Source organism: Neovison vison, chromosome 3 (assembly GCF_020171115.1).
Source record: "Neovison vison isolate M4711 chromosome 3, ASM_NN_V1, whole genome shotgun sequence".
Classification (NCBI taxonomy): Eukaryota; Metazoa; Chordata; class Mammalia; order Carnivora; family Mustelidae; genus Neogale; species Neogale vison.
In genome coordinates this window covers 170,037,040-170,050,210 of record NC_058093.1, presented here as the reverse complement: position 1 = coordinate 170,050,210, position 13,171 = coordinate 170,037,040, and positions in this window count along the sequence as shown.

Genomic DNA, 13,171 nt, shown 5'->3' with positions numbered 1-13,171 from the left:
GTGATGCCATGTCAGTGTCAAGCCTGGGTCTCAAGTGGCCCATGCACATCTCTTCTAGTTCTTGGAACTTTGCTCAGCTGCCAGGTGCACACACCCAGGTAGACTAATGAAGGATGAGAGACAGAATCAAGCTGTGCTCTAAGATGAACTCATCTTAGAGCAGCTGCTCCTCCCCCTGCCCCGCAACGGCTGACTCAAGAGCCTATTGGAGATGCATGGGCAAATGCAGGCTAACCAAGGCTGGCTGAAAGAAGGCTCCCGTGGCCCAGACCAGAAGAACCACTCAGCTTATCTGGAGACTCCTGAGCCATGGCAAGACACTGCATTTGGGGAGTGATTTGTATTCAGCAATACCTAATGGACATGGCAAGTGCCTTCCCCCCCGTGTTGATTTCAAGAGAGATGTAGATATTTACATGCCTCATTCTTTTTGGGGAACTGAAACCAGAGACATAAAAATTATTACATAACAGTACAGTTTTTTTTTTTTTTTTGGACAGACTTTTTTTTAAGGCCACACCTACTGCCCGGGAAACCCAGTTATTGCAAAATGACCTTATAGCAAGGATAACTGATTTTGCAACATCTTAAACAACACAACAAAACAATAGCAGGGTAGATGCACCCCTGAGGGTAAAGTTTCACTGTGGGGATGGAATAGCTTGCTCATCAACGTAAGTTCCCACAAGCTGTTTTTAGCTGTGAACATCTCGCTCTGAATTGCCTCCTTCAATTTCTTCAAGTTTCTATCTTAAGTCAGATACTGTGACCTAAAGACTGGTTATGGGGTTTGTACTAAATAGTCTGTGACTTTTTAGGATGCTTTTTCTCCTTGTTCATGCCTGTAGGCATATCTTTCTAGGCATAAACTTCTACTAGGAAAGAAGAGGAAGGAGGGTGAAGACTGTCAACGGAACCAGCCAGTCTGGTTAGCGCTGCGTCACTCTGACGATCAGTGGCAGAAGCTGAACTGATCCCTCCTTCGGATTTCCATGATTCCTTTTTCTATTCTTGCCACAGGTCCCAAGGAGAGGACCATAAAAGGAAACATCCTGCAGGAAAAGTTGAGGTAACTGTTCGTTAACCAGAGCCTGAAGAAGTTAACCAGATAGAGCGGGTTAGTTTCCCTCCTGAGGGGTTACAGAGCCTGACTGACCGGGGGTGGAGGTGGGTGGGGGGAGGAAGTATCCAACTGGCTGTGGCCATCCTGATCTGTTGAACTGGAGGAAAAAAATCCAGAAGCCCTCGTGAAGGTCACAATCCAGAGTCCAGGGCTCACTGAAAGACCCAGACCTCATCACAGGACTGAAGAACATGTCCCCTCCCCCCACACCTCACTACCGCATCACAAGGCAGATTTATTTACAGTCGTTCCCTTTACTGAGTACTTCCTGCCTGGCTGTCAGAAAACATGATGAGGCACACCAAAAGGCGGAAAACACCATTTGAATAGACGGAGCAAACGCCAGAACCAGACGTGGCAGGGACGCTGGAATTATCAGATCAGGAATTTAAAATAACGATGATGAACACGCTAAGGGTTCTAATGGAGGAAACAGACAGCATGTGAGGACAGATGGCCAATGTCAGCAGAGCCATGGAAGTTGTAAGAAAAGTTCAGGGAACTGTTGAAACATTTTTCTGATGTTCAAAAAAATCTAAAATTTTCATAGTCACGTTAACGACATAAAAGATATACTTGGTCCTCAAAAGAGAGGCTTTTATCAGGTCCTTCTTAGAACATGGAAGACAAATGGTTTAAAATGATTCCTCCATCCTTCCCGTGCTCTTGCCCCCAAGTTGGAAGTATCTGGGTCCTGGTCAAAGCGGCAGTTAAGCAATGGGTTGGATGTTCTGTCTTGGCTAGTTTTCTGTTTCTGGAATACAACTGTTTTGAGTTCAACGCTTATTTGGGGGTTTTGTTCCTCTGGCTTCACGTGGCTCAGGCTGGGCTCAAGTTCATTACTACTACTGAGTTACGAATAGCTCTCAAGGGGCTGCTGTCGTCCTGGGATGGGGTTGGACGCCAGGGTCTCCTCCTCAGTATTCCTCCCTCTCTGGCATTCATGAGACCCAGAAGAGGATGGCCTGGACTTGTGGAGGTCACACTCTTCTACACGTTGTCTGGACTGAGGAAAATGTCTGCTGCTTTGAGGTATTAGCTCCATGGGGTTCGTACCACGTAATGGGGACCGGGGGGGCAGGTTACGTGGAGTCCATCCTTGCCTGTAAGGGTTACATGTCAGCTGGCTTAGAATCAACACGGACCTGCATGCAGATGTGTGCGGCTGTGAAGTGACAGGGCAGTGATGAATTGTTTCTTTTACAAGGATGTTTGTAGGGATGCAGGAGGGAGTAGGGCCCCTACAGCTGTTTCCGTAGCCGACCTTGCCTGCTCAACTGCATCTCTCCAAGCAACCCAGTCCCTCCATGGCAAGACCACGTAGTTCCTCTTCCTGACCAGCATAGACAGACTTGTGACTGGAAAAGGCTAGAATAGGATTTGCGTGGACAATGGTAACGTGGAAACTTACCTACATGCCAGGCGGGATTAATCACCTGTTTCCTTAGAACTCCTGTGTAAGGGGGGAGGGGGGTTGGGAGAAGGGGAGTAGGGTTATGGACATTGGGGAGGGTATGTGCTTTTGGGTAAATTGGAAGGGGAGGTGAACCATGAGAGACTATGGACTCTGAAAAACAATCTGAGGGGTTTGAAGTGGCGGGGGGGTGGGAGGTTGGGGTACCAGGTGGTGGGTATTAGAGAGGGCACGGCTTGCATGGAGCACTGGGTGTGGTGAAAAAATAATGAATAATGTTTTTCTGAAAATAAATAAATTGGAAAAAAAAAAAAAAAAGAACTCCTGTGTAAAAGGATGCCATTGTTATTCTTATTCCATGGACAAGGAAACTGAAGAAGACAGAGAGTAGATGACTTGCCCCAGTGGTACAATCAGGAGGTGATGAAGCCAAACTTGAACTCAGGGAGTCTGTCCCTTGAGCCCAGCTGTATGAACCCCATGCCACGTGGCCTCTCACCACTTATCAGATCTCTGCTTCTTCCTCCCACACGGGACATTAGTGAGTCAGAGCTCTGCAATGAAGTGAAAGTAAAAAAAAACTCAACAAAACCCCCCATCAGAGCAAATAAAAACAAAACAAATCCAAATGAACCAACAATATCTCATGGTCTTTCCCGACCTTCACAACAGCAGTGCCTGTTTTCTCCACAAGATGGCAGTAATTCCACATAGTTTTGCTCCCGAGTAGTTCCGTTTGGGCAGCCACTGAATAAATACACGGCTAATATTACAATTTAATTGTGTTACAATTTAAAGAAATCTGATAACAGCCATCTCACTTGTCAATATTTTAAATTGAATTAACTCATAAAATCAGGGAAGGCTATATAAACTCTGTTAAAAACAGCACAATGACCCTTTTCTTCCTGTGAGAAGGTATGACTGCCCCAAGGCACTCACATAAGGGCACCAGTGTGCACATACATACACCTCCCTCCACCCCCACACATTCCCCTCATCTCACACATCCTCCCGCATCCACCCGCATCCACACATCCACACACCCACAGCAACCCACACACACGTCTCTACACCCACACACATCTACTCCCCTCCATGGCCACAAAGATATATAGACACATATGTCAACACACACATACATAGATACACACATTCCAACAGGAATTTTTTTTTTTAAGATTTTATTTATTTATTTGACAGGGAGAGATCACAAGTAGGCAGGGAGGCAGGCGGGGGTGGGGCGGCGGGGAGCAGACTACCTGTTGAGCAGGGAGCCTGATGTGGGGCTCCATCCCAGGACCCTGGGATCATGACCGGAGCTGAAGGGAGAGGTCTTAACCCACTGAGCCACCCAGGCGCCCCAGGAATCTTTTTTCAAGGAATCTTTTAAAAATCTCTTAAGAGAAAAGAAAAGTTTTTCTGTGCCTATTTCATTACTATCATTTGCTAATCTTTTTTGTAAAAACATTACAAATTACTGTCTTTTAAAAAAATCACTGCATGACAGGACCTCCAACTCCTATAAAAAAATCTTTCTTCCCAAAAAGAGCTTCTGCAAAAAGAAACCATCAACAAAGTGAAAAGACAAACCATAGAATGGGAAAAATAACTTGCAAACCATGCATCTCATAAGGGGTCAATACCCAAAACGCATAAACAACTCTCATAACTCAACAGCAAACCTCCCAAATAACCCATTTAAAAAATGGGCAATGGATCTGGATAGACATTGTTTCCAAAGACGATGCAGGAAAGGCCAAACACAAGTACTTGAAAGGATGTTTCACATCACCAGCCCTTAGGGAAATGCAAACTAAAACCACAGGGGGAAGATCACATCACGCCTGTTAGAAAGGCCATTATCAAAAAGACAAGAGATAACAAATGCCCCCGTGGATGTGGGAGAAAGGGAACCCTTGTGCACTATTGGTGAGACAGAGTTGGTGTAGCCACAGTGGAAATCATGATGAAGGATTATCAAAAAATTAAAAATAGAACTAAATATGATTCAGCAATTCCCCTTCTGGGAATATATCTAAAGGTCATACAGGATATCTGTACTCCCATGTTCATAGCCGCAGCATTTACAATAATTAAGACAAGGAAACAACCCAAGTGTCCATTGATGGATGATGGATGAAGATGTGGTATATATGTACAATGGAATATTACTCAGCCATTAAAAAACCAAGGAAATCCTACCATTTGTGATGACATGGACCTCAGCTGAAGGCATTATGCTAAGTGAAATAAGTCAGACAGAGAAAGACAAATACTATATTATCTCATTTCTATGTGGAATCTAAACAAAAAAATACCCACAACAAACAAACAAAAAAGCCAACAAACTCACAGAGACCAGATTGGTGGTTACCAGAGGTGGAGAGTGGCAGTGGGGATTGGAGGAAGGGGGTCAAAATGTACAGGCTTCTGTTGTAAGATAAGTAAGTACTACAATATATTGTACAATATGATGACTATAGCCCGCGTGGCTGTATGATACAGAGGAAAGTGAGTAAGAGAATAAATCCTAAGAGTTCTTAATAAAGAACATTTTCTCCCTTTCATTCTTTTCTTTCTCTTCTATCTGTATGAAAAGATGGATGTTAGCTGAGTCTACCATGGCAATTTTTCACCATATGTATAAATCAAAACATCATGCTCGACACCTTAAGTCTGTACAGTGATATATGTTAATTATTATCAGTAAAATTAGAAAATTTTTTCTTCTCCAGAATTCATTGAAAAACAGTAATTCTCTTCTTACCTTACAGATACACTAGCCTAAGCCCGTGTTTCTGAAACCATTATTTTATTAGCATTTCTTTTTCATCTATTCTTTATATTTCTCAGTGATCCCCCAAAGTATCTATTTCTCATTGGAAGATTGGTATGCCAAAATATCCAAAACTTTAACAGCTGGAGGCAGCTGTGAACTCATGATCCTCTAACTTCAAAGATCTTCATAAGAACAAGTTTTCAGCTTTGTTTTCTCCTTTTGAGAAAGCACCACCTACTGGAAAATTTGGTATTGCAGTGTAGGTCTGGTTAATGTCCAATCCCCTAAACCTTGTATTAATAGGAGGTAAAAAGAAAAATTGTTTTAATTACAAAATAATTTCTATTTAATGCTACACTGTGTTCCATGAGTCTAAGCCACATTTAAAATATTTATCTTGGCCCCAGTTTTCCATACCATTTAATTGGGGGAATCCCGCAGTAATGACTGTTTTTTTTTTTTTAGATTTACATGCAATTTTGACTAAGGAAAGTTTCAGATGTTACTGCTGCAGATTATACTTTCATTCCATCTCTATCAGTCAAGATCCATGTCATTTATTAAAACCCTGTGAAGTTTTGTTTTGCAGTTTGGGAAAGAGAAAGAAATTTATTTTGGGGGAAGAAAAACGGCAAGAAAGAAAGGAGTGGATAATAATGTTTATTCGTCTTCCTGGTTTATAGTTGAACTCCTCTGGAGTGAGGAATGAGGACCGGAAGTTGATAGAATTATTTTACTTGAGGACTTCCTTCCAGGCAAGGGGTGATCCAGAAGTTGATAAAAAATACCAAGAGAGAATTTGTGATTCTCTTGGTCTAACAGAACTGCCTCGGAGACCAGATGTCAAAATGTGACGCAGAGCAAGGAAGGAGGCTGCTCTTCTCCACACTGCCAGGAACCTGTCACTGTTGTGAGAATTCGGCCTCCATATCATTTGGAGTTCAGTATGACCACTGGATTCTCCTGACGGGCACTGGCAGTACTGAGCCTTCCTCAGGCAGGAGGCTTCACATGTGGCGGGAAAGGAGACAGGAGAGCCAGAAATGGGGAAACAAAAAAATGGTGGTTGCCTCATGTTGACTGCAGCTGACAGCAAATAGGACAGGACAGGGGTTATGGACATTGGGGAAGGTATGTGCTATGGTGAGTGCTGTGAAGTGTGTAAACCTGGTGATTCACAGACCTGTACCCCTGCGGCTAATAATACATTATATGTTAATAACAAAATAAAAAAATTAAAAGATTATATTAGACTAAAAAAAAAAAGGACAGGACAGGACAGAAAGGCCCATGTCTAGGAATCAGACAGGTGCAGGTTTCATCTGTCATAATTTCTCTAAAAATTAAGCACTTCTTTTTCTCTGTATATTATGATAAAATTATGATATAATCACATATATGGTATGTTTAAAGTAGTCACAGGCTAATGAGGTCTGGGATATTTGGGCAACATCCACTCGTACCACCAGCAGCTTCAATGGTGACCTTTGCTACCCATGGTGCAATGTGGGCAGGTGTCATTGGAGAATCACCACCTCTGGGGGAAAGGAGTAGGGCACAGAACCCGCAGTAGCTTCTCTATCGTCACTGCATCCAAGTTGGGTGGTAAGGGGAAGGAGGATAAACATGGGGAGAGGGGCTGAGGAGAATTGTCTTCAAACTCCTGTCTGCAGCTTCACTGTTGACTTCCAGAAGTTTCTTGGACATTGATCAGGGTTAACTGGGGACTTGGCTCCTTCCATCTGAAAAGCACACATTAGTTTTCACAATAGCGTGTCAGACGTCTAAAGCCATAGAAGAACAGAGACAGGAAATGAAAGGTGACAAAAACCACAGGCCCCGGTCGCCGCCATTCTCGGCACAGCTGCGTGGCGTCCACACACAGGCCGACTTCAATGGAGGCTCTGTGCCTGCAAAACTGCCCGGGGACCTGGCCTCCTCACCCCTCCTCACATTTCGAGGTGGGCAACACCAGCTTTTGAATCAGGAAGCAATTTTAAAATCAGTCCTGTTTGGATCCCGCAGGCCTGGTTTCATCTGATTAATAAGCTATGCGTGCGAGGCCCCATCCGTTTCCCTCCCCTGGAGAGCTCTCCTCCTCACCAAGCCCACCCTCGGAGCATCTGCAGACGGGACCCTCTTCCCCCTGGTGACAGAACCCCCTCACACTGTAGGACTCCTGGCCTTCCTACCCAGAGGGACCCGCCCCGTGCTGGCCTGACCTTGCCAGGAGGAATTTCTTTCTCCAGCTTGAATTTCCTTCCCATCTACCTTCAGGCCTTTACTGCTGGCCACACTCCCCTTTGACCACCCTGAATAAATCTTCCTTGCCTCCCTGACAGCTGCTGATTTGGCTTCTTTTCTTCTTCTTATTTTTTTTTTTTTTTAATTGAAAGTAAACCTTCAAAGCGGCCCAGCCACCTGAGAAGATCCGCCGAGCCCTGCAGCTGGGCCCGTGAACCTCAAACAGAATGCTGCATTTTATGGTGTCCCCCTCCTGCCCTGGGGGGAGACGGGGATCGTGGGGGCTTTGTGTGCTGCGGGGGCCACTCAGCTTTCAACTCAGCCTTTGCATTAGAAGAAGGGAATTTGGACGTGGGTAAAGTGGTTGTGGAAAGGTTTTGAAAGTGGCTGTGTGACCTGAGACAGGTGCACAGAGAGAGAGAGAGAGAGAGGGAGAGACTGGCAGAGACAGAAAGAAAGAGAGAGGGAGGGAGAGGGGAGAAGGAAGGAGAGAGACATTTGCAGAGGGAAGTGTGTTTGCAGACAGAATGCAAGTTGGATTTATTTATAAGATAAATCTGGAGGGTCTCTGTGTTATCTGCTTAGACAGTTGGGGGTACGTTGCAGAAAGTAATTAATTTAAAAAGTGTATTCAAATCCAAACAATCGGTTTGTGGCACCAGGAAGCACCAGTGCATTGGATGGTACGGAATTAGGAGTCAAGGTGCCTTGATTTTATTCTAGGGTCTTCTTAGATACTTTGTCTTTGTCAGCTGGTCGCTTCGGGTTTCTAGATCTGCCCCCAAACACAATTTTTTTATTATGGAAATTCAAAATTACACGGAAAAGTTGAGAAAAGAATGGAAAAAACACCCTTGTACCCACTACCTCAGTTCAACCGTTGTTAACAGTTCTCCCATATTTGTTTTACCTTTAATTTATCTCTGTATCTGGGTGTATACATTCTAAACCCCTCTCCACACAGGCCTATTTGTTGAACCCTTTGAACTTAGGTTACAGACGTTGTGATGCTTCATCCCTAAGTGGTCCAGCTGCATTTCCTAATAAGGACATCCACCTATCCAGCTACATGATGTGATGATCACACCTAGGAAACTGGAAAACGACTCCCTAACAACATTTAACATTCGGTCCGTATTAAAACTTCTCCAGCTGACTCCAAATGATCTTTTATAACTGGTTTTTGTTTTGATCCAGGAACCAATCAAGACTCACTCATAAATTTGGTTAAGTGTTTTTAGTCTCTTGGCCTCTCTTCCTTCTTCAAAGTAGAAACTCCGTACAAAGCGTACAGATCTTAACTGTGTACCTTGGTGAATTTTTAAACAACTGATTTTGTTTTCATTTATTTATTTTTTTAAGATTTCATTTATTTATTTGACAGAGAGAGACTGTGAGAGAGGGAACACAAGCAGGGGGAGTGGGAGAGGGAAAAGCAGGGAGGAACAGGGAGCCTGAGGCGGGCTTGATCCCAGGACTCCATCCCAGGACCCTGGAATCATGACCTGAGCCAAAGGCAGATGCTTAATGACTGAGCCACCCAGGTACCCCTTGATTTTATTTTTAAGAGCAGTTTTAGGCCTGATGAATCTCCTACGTAAGCACTAGCCAGATTGACAAATAGGATATTTTTATCACCCTGGAAAGTTTTCTCACAGCTTTTCCTTATCCATATCTCTTCCACTCCATATCCCAGAAGGGGTGAGGATCTGGAGTTCTGAGAGCTTTTGGCTGAGAGTGTAAATTGGTTCAGTCACAATTTTAGGAAAATTGTTTGCCAGAATCTAATAAATTTCAGGTTGTACTGACTCTATGACCCAGTAATGCCATTCCTCTGTATATACTCATGAGAAATGATTGAATATGCCACGGAGAGACCTGTGCAAGCAGCTCATTATTTGCTCATTATTTCTCCAAACTGGAACTATCCCGCATGCCCATCACCAATAAAACAGATAAATAAATGCTGGTGTATTTGTGCAGAGGAATATGACACAGCAGTAAAAAAGGAGAGCAATACTGAATCATGCAGTAGCTTGGGTGAATCTTGGACATTATCTTGAGCAATAACAGCTTGATACAAGGAGAGTATATATGATCCTCCTATATAGAGGTAAAAAATACACAAAAATCATCTTTTGTGACAGGTGATTAGTTTCCTTTAATTGACAAACAGCATGTTTCATGGCATTTTCTTTTTGAAGAGACCAGGTGAGTTGTTCTGTAGATTGTCTCATATTCTGGATTTCTCTGATCATTTCCTCCTTTAAGTTGATCCTTTGCAACTGCAGATCCATGAGATCCATGAGAACTGAGCTGTAATGTCCTAAGGCACCCATTTTATGTCAAGAATTAACTTCTACCCATGCAGATAGAATGGTACCAGTTGTGTTTCGTTGGGAAAATTAAATCATTACTCAACTCATTTTCTATGATCTCTGGTTCAGTTGAAGCATGTTTTCAGGAAGGTGTCCTGAAAGTCAGGTGTTGAGGCTGAGGAGCATCGAGTTAAACATTTTTGGCAAGAATATTTTTTAAGTGGTGCTGTGCAGGTCCCACTGTGTCATGCTGAGAGGCATTTAATGGCAGATTGTCCCACTATTAGTGATGAGGATGTGGATTTTGATCACTTGGATAAGGTGGTGGCAGCCAGATATCTCCATTGAAAAGGACATTTTCCCAAGTCTCCATGGCTTAACGACCTCATTTGTCAACATGAAGCACTCATAGGTTAATATCTCCCACTTGGTGGAATAGTTTATTTCCAGCCAATTTGGCCGCAAGATAAGATTGTTCAAAGCAAGCTTGTTATTTCACCTGTAGAGCTTCACCCTGAAATGGGAACTTCATAACATGAAATGGACATCTCAACCACAGTAGAACATTTTTAATCTTTGAGTTTTTTAGGTGACATAAAATAAATTCTCTTGCTACTCAAAGTAATTTGATAAGCATGATGTTTTTGATATTAAAAGTGTTTAGAGGCAGGACTCATGATACTGCATTTGTATGCATTCGGGTGGTGGTAGATATTATGGGAGGTAGTGTTTAAATTATGGGCAGGAACCAAATTAAGGATTTCATGTGAATACTTAGAATGCAGACCTGGAAGAGATATGTTTCAAAGCATTTTATATTTTCAAAGTAACTTTTTTGGGGAAGATTTTATTTATTTACTTAAAAGAGAGAGAGAGAGAGAAGACAGAGACAGAGCGCTGCAGGGAGGAGCAGAGGAAGGGGAGGAGCAGAGGGAGAGGGACAAGCAGACTCCATGCTGAGTGTGGAGCCCAGTTCAGGGCTCGATCTCACTACCCTGAGATAATGACCTGAGCTGAAATCAAGAGTTGGATGTTCAACCAATTGAGCCCCCCAGGCACCCCTAAAAAGTAACTTTTAAGAATTCACTTCTATACTCTAACTTAAAGAAGGAAATGTGGTTTAAGCATGATTATCCACTGGCTTCATGGGAAAGAAATTTCAAGTGGCTTAGATGGATTTTGGTGTAATAACCATCATACCAATTCAGAATAGTTTAGTGGAGAAAGCCCAGTGGTCAACTCTCACTTACTACCTGAGTAACCATGACCAATTCAGACTTAGCCTTGACATTTTGTGGCAGATTAAAGATGGCCACAAATGGGTTTTTTTTGTTCTTTCGTTCAAGGAGTTGGGTCCATGTCTGCTCCCCTTGAATATGGGTGAGCTCTGTGACCACTCTGACCAACAGAGTATAGCTCAAGTGAAGATGTACCCATTTCTGGACCCAAGTCTTAAGAGACTGGGAGCTGCCATTTCCCATCTTTTGGGATGCTCATTTTTGAAACCTAGTGATCATGCTCGAGGAAGTCCAAGCAACCTTGTGAAGAAACCCATGTGGAGAATAACCCTGAGCTGACATCCCCAGCAGAGCCACCAGCTGACAGCTAACCCCACCTTGCCTGCCATGTGAAAGAACTATCCTTGGGGCTGGTTCCTCTAGTCCTCAGTGAGCCACTCAAAGTGATGGTGCGTGGAGCAGGGATAGCCATCTCCACCACGCACTGCCCATAATGGACGGGTGAGTAGCATAAATGAGTGCTCTTCTTAAGCCACTTATTTGTTATTTAGCAAAGGTAACAGCAACAATCTTCATTCGCAATATGGGGATCAACCCGCTTGTCTTGTATACACAAGGAAGGTCAAGTGGGATTGGGTATATGGGAGTGCTTTGCACACCATAGAGCAATTCTATGCCAATGTAAGGTGATAAGTCTCTGAAGTAACCAATAGAATGGAAGGATTCTCTAAATGGCACTTATCAGAAGTAGACATATTGCTCTCATTGTTATTGAGCCCATCTCCTGAAGTTATGGACAGTACCAATTACTATTTTTCCTTGTGACAAGATATACACCACGTAGGATTTAGCATTTTAACTATCTTCAAGTGTACGGTTCAGTGATATTAGGTATGTTCGCCTTGCTCTGTAGACTCCCATCTATCCCTCTTCAGAAATCCAGTCCCTGTTGATAACAGGAAATACATCTTCATAACAAGTATATTTTTCTATTCTAAATATGAAGTGAGGCTAAGTCATCTTAGCACTGTACATAATGATGCTAATTTCAGGAACGAGGCCATGTGCTGTAAAGATAGATAAGTTTCCGGAGACACCGTAAAGCATGGCAGCGCACAGTCTGCAACGGAGCCTCTCTTCCTTCCCAGAGCCCATTCCACTCCTGTAGAACCTCAATTAGTCATTAGTCAGCATGGGGATGGGGGAATATTTAGAGAGAAATGAGCACGTATTAAAAAGGGCCAAGAGAGCAAGTTTTCAAAGCTAGAACATTCCAACGAAACCATTTCATATATAAGCAGGCCCTCCGGAGTTCGCACACATACCTGCACCTGGACCCCACCTGGACATAATTAGTTTCCCTGCGCTCGGAGCAGAGAAAACACCAAAGAAAATGATGTCAAAAAACTGAGCAATCTGTCATGATCTGTGCCGCACAATTAAAGCGGCGTGCTTTCTCTAAGAATTATGTAACACAGATGACATGGTATTTAGATAGCCAGGACTGGAAAACCATCTGGTTTTGTTTGACTTCCCAGCCATTATGTCTGTTCCTGAATTGTTCGTATACTTTGGGGTGGGAGTCATATGGAGGAAGGATGGAATGCTCTTGGTTGATCTGTAAGAAGTACTTTTTCTCTATCTGCAAATTACAGTGTTCTGGGAAGGATGTTAATTCTAAGCAAGCAGAGTCCTCAGGGCTTGAGGACCAAAATATAAGGTAGACAAAGACTGGGTCAACCCATACATCACAGCAGCATGTTTGGGGTTGGGGAATAGTTTGTATATCTGGAAACAAATGGGAAAATGTACTGTGTAGCCTTATGTGAGCCAGCCCCTGAGTCTTGCCTTTTGGGAAGTCAATGCCCAGCATAGCCCCCCAACTCCTCTGCACAGTACCTGTTTTATCAGACTATACACCGTCATCTGTTGGTCTGAGCCAGACCACTGCAATGAGGCCAGTGTTTCTCTCAACAGAGGATTCCAGTGTTTATCGACTTAGTGCTTCTTGACCAACCGTGGGGTGCATAACAGTCCTAGACTTCTGAGGGT